Below are 12,012 nucleotides of genomic sequence, written 5' to 3'. Positions count from 1 at the left end.
CATTTGTCTGCTCTCGCTCATCTCACCCTATAGAAGGGCTTTTCAGTATGCATCACACTTTTTGCATGTGGCAGGTGAGATGCATCGCACCCTTTGCACTGGGCAGTCTGTATGGTCCTGATTTGACCAGTTCTGAGTGGTTTCTCATGGAAAACTTCTGGGAGATGGTGTAATCAGTTGACCTTGCTCCTTTATGGTATGAAACAACACTTTTAGGGACTTAGAAGCCCTTGGTTTATGGACAGATGTGATTGGGGTTGCAGTGCCCAAATATGTCTATAACAGTTGCCCCCTAAAGCATGAGGTCGTAAATCTTTTGATGTCGGGTGAAATGCTTTATAATGAGGATCCGAGGTTTTTCGCACTAGAAGGTGACCTGTAATAAGATACAATACAATACATTATCTTCATAATATTTTCATGATCTAGCTAAGGCAGGCATTCTCATGCTCAGCTTGATAAATTCATTTTCATGTACATAGGACAGACAACCGTCTGTGTGTAGACTAATGATTCTGGTAGAGCCATCATCCCTTAGTTTGGATGATTATCTGTGCAACAATGATCTACATTTGATGTCTTTATTTTCTTGATTATATCGCAGCCCAGATGGATGAAACTAGATCCGGGGTCTTCAAAACTCATTCAATCTTCGCCCGAAGGTACAAGTCGATCCATGTGAAAAAGATGTTCTGATGTTGAACATGGAAGGACATCGCCTGATTACCAGCCAATGATGTAAGCTGTTAACAGGCGCGAGAGGAATCACCGATAACGATGATGACCCTTAAGGTACTGCAGTACAATTCACGTGGTGCGAATACATGAGTCGATGTCGAACACCACGCAAAATCTTTCGGTCAAAGGCCATTAATGTAAACCCGTTGCCGGAAGTGAGAAACTTGCCATTGAGGCATGAAAGCTTCAAAGTACTGGAAGGGTTGTCCCTAGGTCGGCTTCTTGGATAATGAGCTGATGTCGACAAAAAGCAACCCGTCGTAGGAGGGCATTAATGGATCCCACATCTACGACACGGAACGGAGTAAATGATTTTGTAGAGGTGAAAACGATCTGATGATACGAGGTTCAAGGTGGCAGTCATGAAAGAATGAAGCGTGAAGGTATTGTAACGGATGAGACACAAGCTGGGTAAGTGAATTCTCTGAGCGACTTCTCTTGAACATATTGGCGACACTGAAATGGATTGGTAGCGTTAACCCCAAAAGTGGACGGTACGGTGGACCAATGGTGATATGACCGGTGAACGGAATAACCCAACCCGACTCAATCATGGTGATGGAGTGAAAGTGTCATGTTCAAGAGCGACCTGCTACCAATAAAGTTTCTTCAAGTTTTCTTCCCAATTTTCCCCAGTCATTTCTGACCAGTACCTCTTTATTTTTTTCAAGCTTGAGGAGGATAACATATGCTTGTTCTATAATTTTCCCTTCGGGCAAACCCGTCGCTATGTTTTAACGAGCCTAGCAACAGTGAAACTCGTTCTTGTCTGAATGGACAAGTTTGTCGCTATTGTTTTAACGAGTTTAACGACAAGGATAACTTGGTCCTTTTCAATTTTAGAGAGTCTGAAAAGAGATGGAAAGAAAACTCCAATATTCCTTTTTCGTAATATAATCCCTTAAGTCCGAAAAAGTATAAAACAATGCGAAAGGGATGACTTTTCGATAGTTTTAACAAGCCGAACAAGACAAATGCTCGATCTTTTTGTGTAATAATCCCTCAGGTCCAAAAAGATTAAAATCTAGAGGAGGGATAACACTTCCAATCACTTTAACGAGCTGGAGAGGCCAATTGCTCGACAATCTTTTCATATTTTACGAGTCAGATTAAAAGAGCTTAAAGGAGACTCGTTTTTTTGAGGAACGGGTGATGTTTTCAAATAGCAACTGATTCCAGGTAAGTTTTGGAACTTTTCAATCACGGCAGTGTAAAGCAGGTGGCTAATAGGATCACTCGTCGCAGTTGTTCCTCAAAAGGGGTAAACAATCAAATGGAGGCGAATGATCGGCTAAAACAGAGTGGAGGTGATGGTAAGAACACGACCAAGGTTCAAATGCTGATGATAATCATTCACAATGGTTATTTACCGGAGGTGGGTTCATTTTTTAATGAGCTTAAACTCTGGTGGAACATATGCTCATTGCTAGGTTTAATTTTTAAAGAGCTTGAACTCCACGTAAAACTGCTTGTTCCAGTCGTATAATAAGGATGTCTCATCGATAGGTACAATTTTTAGGGAGCTTGCACCATTTGAAACTATGCTCCGATTCCTTTTATTATGTAAGCTAGGAACAACCAATCCTATGAGTTTAAAGGGTTAAGAACCTACAAACTAAGAAAATAAATGGTCATTTTTCACTTTCACGCAAAAAGGTTTGCATGCCCCCAAGTATAGCGAAGTAGAGTTTCCCAGGTTACCCCTCAATTTGCAGACAAAACATTTGTTCTATCGGGAAAGGCCTACTTTTTCCAAGTTACCCTTCAATTTGCAGACAAAACATTTGTTCTATCGAGAAAGGCCTACCTTCTAACAGAGGTATCTTATTCCGGTCTAATCCCATTTTCTTAAACGGACGGGTGTGTCAGACTAGTCATTTCCTTTGCGGAAACCTACCCTATACCTGAAGTTTTCCTGCCAAAGCAGACCAGGGTGCATGCCCCCTGGGTTTCAGTCACGACCACCGAATCACTCGTGCTCATCAGGTGGACGGACTAGAGATTGATGAGACATTCCTTGTGCAAAAAGACCTGTTAGGGATGGCATTTGACTATTAGCTATGTGTGAACCAGGGAATGAAAGCTGGTCTACAAGCTGAACCACTCTGCCTTCATGCGGAAAACACATTACTCGAAAGAGGGAGGAGACAATGGCTCCCATGCTATAAATGTAGTCACACCCAAGGAGTAGATTGTAATCTAAAGGTCCTTGGACTACCATTACATTCAGATAAACGGTTTTCCTTCTTAAAGTTATAGGCAAACTTGGAAGGATCCCTAATGGTCGACTGGTTCCTTTGTCGAAGCCTGTCAGATTTCGCATCTCAAGCAAAAGCGATGGCGAACCAAGCACTTTCCAAGCAGTTGAGGAAAGGATACTCACAGAAGCCCCTTCATCTATGATGGTACCAACCATGACCATTTTGTAAGTTTGCACTATGATTTAGAATGGTATATTAGATGGTAAACGAGGTTTGCCTGTAGGAATTTACAGGGTAAGTTCCTGAGACAGAACACCAAAGGATACCGCTCACAAACAGATCACAGATCAATACACTAGTATTTTTGACGTGGTTAAAACCCTCAAAGAGGGAAACAGTCCACGGCCTGAGTCAACGCGGCCACTTCAAGCAATTTATTAATAAAAGAATGAAAATTTACATAAGCTTCTCTCATGGACGGTTACCCTACAAATGACCCTCCATGCTCTTTAAATAGAGATCATGGACCAATCGGGTGTTAAGCGACGGATCAAGTGTCGGTAATATCGAGGAGAGAATGAACCGTCGGATCACTACATATCGTGACCGTCAGATTATAAGTTACAAAATGTACATAGTAAAGAAATACACTTTACCTAACTCTATACTAGACCAAGTTATACTTAACTATTTCCTATGTGTCAGAATATCCTAACATCCCCCCTTAAGAACAACTTGGGATAGGATTGAAGGATTTAAAAATATGACACAATAGGAGAAGGAAGGAGGCACTAGAGCCTATCCCCCCTTAGTGACAACTTCCTGAACTCCAACCATAAATCGGAGTTTAGTAAACTTCGCCTCTATGAGAGCCTTTGTAAAGATGTCTGCAACTTGATCATCTGTTGAACAATTTTACACTTCAAGAGCATGGTAATGAATGAGCTTTCTGATGAAGTGCATGTGCAGTTCAATATGTTTTCTGCGCTGATGTTGGACTGGATCTTTGCATAGTTGAATGGCACTTTGATTATCACACCAAAGTGTAGTCGGATGTTGCTGCTGAAAGCCAAACTTTGACAGGATCTGACGAAGCCACAAGGCTTCCTTACTAGCTTCTACGGCACCACGATACTCTGCTTCTGCTGAAGAAAGAGAAATGGCACCTTGTTTCTTACAAGCCCATGTAATAGGTCCTGAACCAAGAGTGAACACATAACCTGCAGTAGACTTCTGATCATCAGGGTCACCAGCCCAATCAGAATCATTGAAACCAACCAATAGAGGAGCTGCTTCGGCACTGTAATGAATCCCAAACTAAACTGTACCTCAAACATAACGAAGTATTTTTTTAGTTGCTTTCCAATTACTTTCATTTGGGTTTTGCATAAACCGAGCAACAAGGCCAACAACAAAGGAAAGGTCAGGACGAGTATGGGTTCGATACAAAAGTTTTCCTACAAGTTGACGGTATAAGGTAGAATCAACTTTAGGAGAAGTACAAGTGACTGAAAGTTTGACTCCAGACTGAAAGGGAGAAGGGGCTGGTTTACAGTCTTCCATGTGAAAATGGCGCAGAATATCACAGGCATACTTGGACTAGGAAAGGGAAATACCTTTCTTGGATTGCAAGACTTGAAGACCAAGAAAATAATGTAAGTGTCCTAAGTATGTCATTTCAAACTTCCTTTTTAAGGCTAGACTTCACATGGTTTATAAGGTTGGGATCACTACCAGTCAGGATAAGATCATCAACATAAAGAACAAGAATGATAAGAGACTTGCCCACTTTCTTGGTGTAGACAGTATTGTCAGAATGACACCTAGAAAAGCCATTTTCTAAAAGAAAGTTATCCATTTTGGCATACCAAGCTCAAGGAGCTTGCTTGAGACCATAAAGGGATTTCTTAAGCTGACATACAAGACTGGAGTCTGTTTGTATAAAGCCAATAGGTTGTTCCATATATATTTCTTCATGCAAGTCCCCATGCAAGAAGGCAGATTTAACATCCATCTGATGGACTTCCCATTTGAAAGAGGTAGCAAGGGAAAGAACAAGGCAGATAGAGTTCATTTTGGTAATAGGGGAGAAGGTTTCAGTGTAGTCAATGCCTTCAACTTGTGAAAAACCCTTAGCAATAAGACGAGCTTTATGTTTATCAACTTTCCCATCTGGTCCATACTTGGTTTTGTAAAGCCATTTGCATCTAACAAGTTTTCGTCCCTTTGGTAGAGGAACAAGATCCCATGTATCATTTGCCAATAATGAATGATATTCTTCATTCATAGCTGCTTCCCAATCTGGATGGCCTGAAGCTTCTGCAAAGGTGTCAAGATCATAATTCACTGAAGCTTGAGCCAATAAAGGACAGGCTCTATCAAACTGAGAACGTGTACGTCACTGATCTGTAGGATCACTAGCAAGATCACCTGCTGCATCCCGAGTAGCACGTACCCATTTTGGAAGCTGAGGAGCTGAAGGAGGATCCTGAGAAGGTGGGGGAGGATTTTCATCCTCGCTTTCATCATCTGAAGAAGAAATATTTTCAAAAGTAGAAGAGATAGGGAGAGATGGCACATCCACCGAACTAGGCTCGTAGGCCGATATATTTTCAGCAAACTTTACATCTCTTCTAATGATAACATTTTTGGACTTAAGTGGAATAAGTCTATATCCTTTGACATCTTCAGAATATCCAACAAAAATACATTTTTCACTCTTAGGTTCTAAAGCTTTATGTTTCTCATCTGGAATATGGGCCCATGCTTCACTTCCAAAAACACAAAAGTGACTTACATCTGGTTTAATTGAGCTCCATGCTTCTTCTGGAGTGATATTCTTTAAAACCTTAGTAGGAGTGCGATTTATTATGTAATTTGCACAGTTAATTTCTTCTGCCCAAAAATTAAGACCAAGTCCTTTAGATTGAAGCATACAATTAGCCATTTCCTTTAAGGTGAGATTCTTCCTTTCAGCTACACCATTTTGTTGTAGAGTATATGGAACAGTATGTTGCATTTGAATTCCATTCTCAGTGCAAAAGTTGATGAATTTGTTGTTGACATATTCTCCGCCATTATTAGATCTTAGCTTAAGAATTTGATGTCCAGATTGTTTTTCAACAAGGCCTTAAAGGCCAAGAACATGTTAAATACTTCACTCTTGAGTTTTAAGAAGTATACCCAAGTGCGTTTGGAGAAATCATCAATGAAAGTTAAGAAATACTTGTAGCCAGAGAATGAAACAACTGGAAGTGGACCACATAAATTACTATGCACGAGCTGTAAAGGGGCTGAGGCGTGCCAAGAGGCACGTTTTTCAAAACTATCCCGATGATGTTTTCCGAGCACACATCCGAAACAAACACCATCTCTGCAAGATACCATTGGAAGACCTGTCACCATATTTTCTTTACATAGATTTTGAAGGGAGCGATAGTTTAAGTGACTGAATCGCTCATGCCAAAGTTTGCTCACTTCATCGTTATGAGCAACAAATACTAAGGGAAGATTTGATGACCCAAAGTTGTGAAACTTATACAACCTTGTAGAATCATCAACAATGCCAGTAGCTAAAATCTGTCTAGGATCTCTCAGGTCCTTAATTACAACATCGTGAGGTGAAAATTCAATGATTTTACCTTCACCTGAATGAGTTATCTGATATACAGATAGAAGGTTGTAGGATAAGGTTGGAACACATGATACATCATTAAATTGACCATTGTCTATATGAACAGTTCCAGTCCCTACAACACTAAGAGATCTATCATCACCAACATATATATTTTTGGTGTTACAATCATTTAAAGAAGAAAACATGGCTTTGTTTTTGGCCATGTGATAAGAAGCTCCAGAATCGATGAGCCACTCATGAGAATGAGAAAAAGAAGATACATTTAGTGCATAGCCAGACCGAGATGCTTGACAACCACATGCAGAAAGTGCTATTCTTGAAGATGAAGTTGAAGTTGAAGAGTGCTCCAAATGGATGTTATGCTTCTTCATTGCTGCTTCCAAGGCTTCCATCTTCTTAAAGCATTTGGATTCTAAGTGGCCATCTCGATTACAAAAGTTGCAATGTCTATCTGTCTTCTTCCCTTTGTTTTTATTTGTCTTATCATTTTGTTGAAATGATTTTTCATTTTGAGGCTGAAATTGCTTAGGACCCTTGTTTGGTTTAGGACCATTCCTTTTAGGATACAACTTCCTAGGATTCTTTGAATTTGGTTGCTGCTGGGCGGCTAACGCTTTCTTAGAAGAGTTTCCAAGATGAAGAAGACCAAGGTGTAAGAGTTTTTCTTGTTCTCTTATTAAAGAATCACAAAAGGAATCAAAGGAAGGGGACTTGTAGGCTTGTCCTTGAGAAATGAAGGCTTCTCTTGTAGAATGGAAGGTGGAAACAAACACAGAATAGGCTGGTCCCAACTTAGTAAGAATGGAATAGATAAGGTTACTGTCTTCTTTCTTAACCTTAACACCTTCCAAGAGAAGTCTAAGGGTCTTGAACTTGGACAAAAAATCTTCAATGCAAGAAAAATTATTGGGGTCCAATGTAAGCAACTCATTTTCGAGTTGATGGGCTTTAAGTTCATTTTTAATTCCAAAAACTTTAGTGATATGTTTCATTTCTTCCTCAGGAGTATCAAGTTCTGCAATATGGAATCTAAGATCTCGAGAAATAGACATCCCTATCAACCCTCGTGCTTGATCTTGCCTATTTTCCCATTTAGCTGCCTTATCTTCATCTTTCGGTTTGGTTTCTTGGCCTGAGGCTATTCTGTAGAGACCTTTACTTCTAAGTAAATCCACAATGTAGGACCACCATTGGAAGTAGTTGGTGCTGTCAAGAATAACTTGGCATGGACTTTCCATTTTAACAGAAAATGAAGCTATAGATGCTGAAACTAAGTGTTCCAATGGAAAGATCTTGAAAAATTAGGCTGGTTATAAAAAAACGGCACTGAAAACGGCTTCCGGATGAAGAAGTTATGGCTTTTTGAAGAAAATTTGATGAAGATGCCGACGAAGTGCGGGAATGTGCAGAAATGAATGATAATGTTAAAAAAAAAATCCACCCCCTTTCCAAACTTAATCTAATTAGCTCAACAAAAAGAAGACTTGAACTCAAGACCTCTACTCTCATAAAGTAGCTTTGGACCAAGTGAGATAAACTAAAAGTTTAGTAATTTTTGGAAAAGAGGAAGGGGGGTTTTTTTGTTTTTTGTTTTTTTTTTTCTAGTCGCTGAAGCTTTGGGCTGCATGCTTACTTGAGAAAGGTATTTTTGCCTACAAAACAAAAAACACAAAACCCAACACGGACATACAACAAAAAAAATGAACCTTACAGCTCGAAGTTAGCTTTAGCCGAAAACTAAATATTTTCCTCAATGTTTCTGATTTTCCGAGATCACACTAAGGCGCAACAGAAAAGAGCATACGCATGAGAAAAATCCTTCTTTTCTGTTTCTGATTTTCCCAGATCGCACAGAGTCGCGGGGCAAAGAGCATACACAGAAATGAAAGGTATAGATCCAGTAATAAAAAAACAAAAAGCTAAATAAACTAAAACCGATATAAACAGAGAGAAAATAACTGTAAACTGCAAATAAACATTGTATACCTCCAAATCTTAAAAATGACGTAGCTAGGGCTACCGGAAACCTTTTCGTGTGAAACGAAAGGGGTTCGTCACTGAAACAGATGCTCGCAACACAATAAAGCAGTCCTCTCGGCCCGAAAGTAGTCAAAAACAATAGATCTAGGAAACGACAATTGGATGCAGTTCTACCAGCTTCAGATTTGGATCACCAACGGACGCGGCCCTCAAATATCTCTGATACCATGTAGGAATTTACAGGGTAAGTTCCTTAGAGAGAACACCAAAGGATACCGCTCACAAATAGATCACAGATCAATACACCAGTATTTTTGACGTGGTTAAAACCCTTAAAGAGGGAAACAGTCCACGGCCTGAGCCAACGCGGCCACTTCAGGCAATTTATTAATAAAAGAATGAAAATTTACATAAGCTTCTCTCATGGACGGTTACCCTACAAATGACCCTCCATGCTCTTTAAATAGAGATCATGGACCAATCGGGTGTTAAGCCACGGATCAAGTGTTGGTAATACCGAGGAGAGAATGAACCGTCGGATCACTACATATCGTGACCGTCGGATTGTAAGTTACAAAATGTACATAGTAAAGAAACACACTTTACCTAACTCTATACTAGACCAAGTTATACTTAACTATTTCCTATGTGTCGGAATATCCTAACACTGCCTAGTAGATTCCAATCAAAGGAAATGACTAGGTTGCTTGGAGGTGGGACCGAATAAACAACTGGATACAACTCTGACGAATTTCCTTCCTGCAGTAAAGGAATGGGCAGATTGCCCCCATGTTCATCGGAGTCTATGTTTACGAAAAGAATTTGAATGGTGTCATTCTCATTCTCTTTGGTGATTGTATCATCTGGAGGTAAATCTTCTGAAGTCAATGTGGGTTCGACTCCCATCTCGACCTGTTGACTTTGGTTCGATGTGGACTCAGATTCTTTATCTTCAATGGTAGGTGCTTCGACTAACAAAAAAGGTGGGTCAATCGTATTTTCAACTGGCAATGGATTCGGCAAGAGTTTCTTGTACCCAGTAGGGAGTCGTTGTGGCGATGCAGGATGATTATCCAAGACTCTTTTAGCTTCGTCCAGGAAGGGACAATGGTGGAGGGCATGATCGCCTTCACACAGTCTGCAAGGAAATTTAGATTTCCCTTTTTGTCCGGTGACTTCGCTTTCACTAGTTGATGGTGTACTTTCAACATGATCGTCAGAGGTTGATGACACCGGATTGTGCAAGCGGGGAGACCAGTCCCTTAGGATCCGTGGGATGCAAGGACAATCTCGGTGATAGTGGTCTCCTTTGCAGATGACACATGGAGATTTAGGTTTGGATGGTGCAGTGTGTGGATTTTCACTAGATGATGCACCGTTGCCCCTTTTTGCCGTTGGCTCCTTCTTCTTATTCTCAGTTACTTGGTTTTTAGTTTTACTATCTTCACCAAGCGAAGAGGAAGAAGGAGAGGGAGAGACAAATGAAGTAGAAGGTTGGGGGGGAACTCTGGTATCATCTAGTTGCTGATTCGATTGTTCAGGAATCACGGTGCTTTGAACGACAGAGGTCGAGAAAAGCCATACCAGCAGGCTAATTGTCAGTCCAGGAAGGGACAATGTGGCCATATGAGGTGCACCAACATCTCCCCAAGAGGAGAAAGGACTAGGATTTCCCCCAAGGGGAAATCCTTGGTTGGTGGACTCCATTTTCTCAACCTAAGACCAACGAGGGAATAGTGACGTCAGTGCCCCCCACTATGTCTGTTGCTACTGTGCTTCCCTTTCCTTTTTACGTGAATCTCGTTCCTTTCGAAGTTTCTCCCTCAGATCATGTAACTCCTTCTCTTCTTATCCCTCTGCCTTCGTGCGAATCGCTTGTCGCGCTGGTGCCTCTTTGCCTCTATAGCCATAGCTGATTGTTTTACAAGTGGATCTTCTCAAAACTCACAGCTTTGCTCCTCCTACATGCGATTGAAAATATTCCCCTTCCCTTTCTCACACACTGATATGCCTGGCTCTACTACCTCTACTACTACTTATGCTACTGGTGCTACTTTTGGTTCTCTCTGTGATGCTGCTTCATGTTGGTTCGATAACAACTCCGCAGAGAAGTCGACCTGTTCATTGGTTCTGGAGGAACTGTAGCAATACCTCCATGAGTCCTCCTCAGTGCAATGAAATGCCCCATGGATCCAGTTGAAGTGAACTCTCGTGTAGTGATCCTTCACAATGCAATGTGGGTCATACGGATTGTAGCTTCAGAGGTCGAACAAGTACTTCTTCATCTGTTCTGCTTCGACATCCACTTGCTTGATACTCCGGATCTCATATACCCAATCCGTAATGGAAGAGAGGGCCAAGGTGCTTTATTCTTTCGATGCAATCTAGCTTTAAATATTTTCGAGATTTGATTTGTTGCTTCCCACATGACAAGTATGTCCAAGGCAAACTTTGGCAGAACATGCAGAGGCTTCTCTGCACTGAACATTCAGATGAAAGTGTAGGACGGTGAGGCATACCAATCTGTAATGTGTATCAATGCCTCCATTGCTTCCTTTAACATGTGGGGTGGATCCTGTTTGAATATCATCTTATACATTGGGGTAAAAATATGGTCGAACAGCCGTGTGATTACTCCTCTAAAGCTGCATTCTGACAACAAATTGAGATATGTGTTCATAGTAGTTTCCCTTGGTGACCTTGCCCACTCCAATCCCAGAAACCCCCGTCAGGCACAAACTGCATCTAAGATGTAGGCATACATATAAATATCTGCATGCATATCTCCGAGTGACTGTCAAGCCTTAGATACTTGCTCCTTTAGTTGATGAACCAATATGTCGGACCAGTTACATGGTTTTCCTTCTCTAGTCAGTTGGTCCAGTCCGATCACCCAACTCTATGGAAAGGTTTCAGTGCTTTCTTGGCCATACAGTTGACATGAAAATATGAACAAGTATTGTTACGCCTTCCTTAATATCTTCAACTTGAAGATCTGGTTGGGTGTCATCTTGAATCGAGCTGGCTCCTTTACCCAGTCCTTCAGAATGTCTCTAGAGTTAGCACTGCTATTGGGTAAGCTGAATGGAGTCTTCATGATAGTCACAGGCTCTTACATCTGATACATCTCATCATAATCTCGTGCCCAAAAGGTTGCAAGGTTCATCCCACTGACACTGCTCAAGGTCATCGTCTCTTGATTAGTGTGAGAGACGATCAAGTGTATCATGTCCACGCATGGGAACACAGGGTATCTGCATGCAATCTGGTACAAGTTGGACTTGTAAATGTTCACGTACACCTCACAGTCTTCGAGGTATTCCCCAAAGGTGCCTGCAAATGTTTCATTGACCTTTTTCCACTTTAATTTGATGTCCTTGTCTACATACATCTTTGTATCTTCATAGATTGGCAGACTAGAGGACACTTGCTCAACTGGTACTCTAGCTGCATTTC

The sequence above is a fragment of the Pinus tabuliformis genome, chromosome Q (genome assembly GCF_031772625.1).
Source record: "Pinus tabuliformis cultivar Carrire ecotype Pingquan chromosome Q, CPIR1, whole genome shotgun sequence".
Taxonomy (NCBI): Eukaryota; Viridiplantae; Streptophyta; class Pinopsida; order Pinales; family Pinaceae; genus Pinus; species Pinus tabuliformis.
This window is presented reverse-complemented; position numbering follows the sequence as displayed.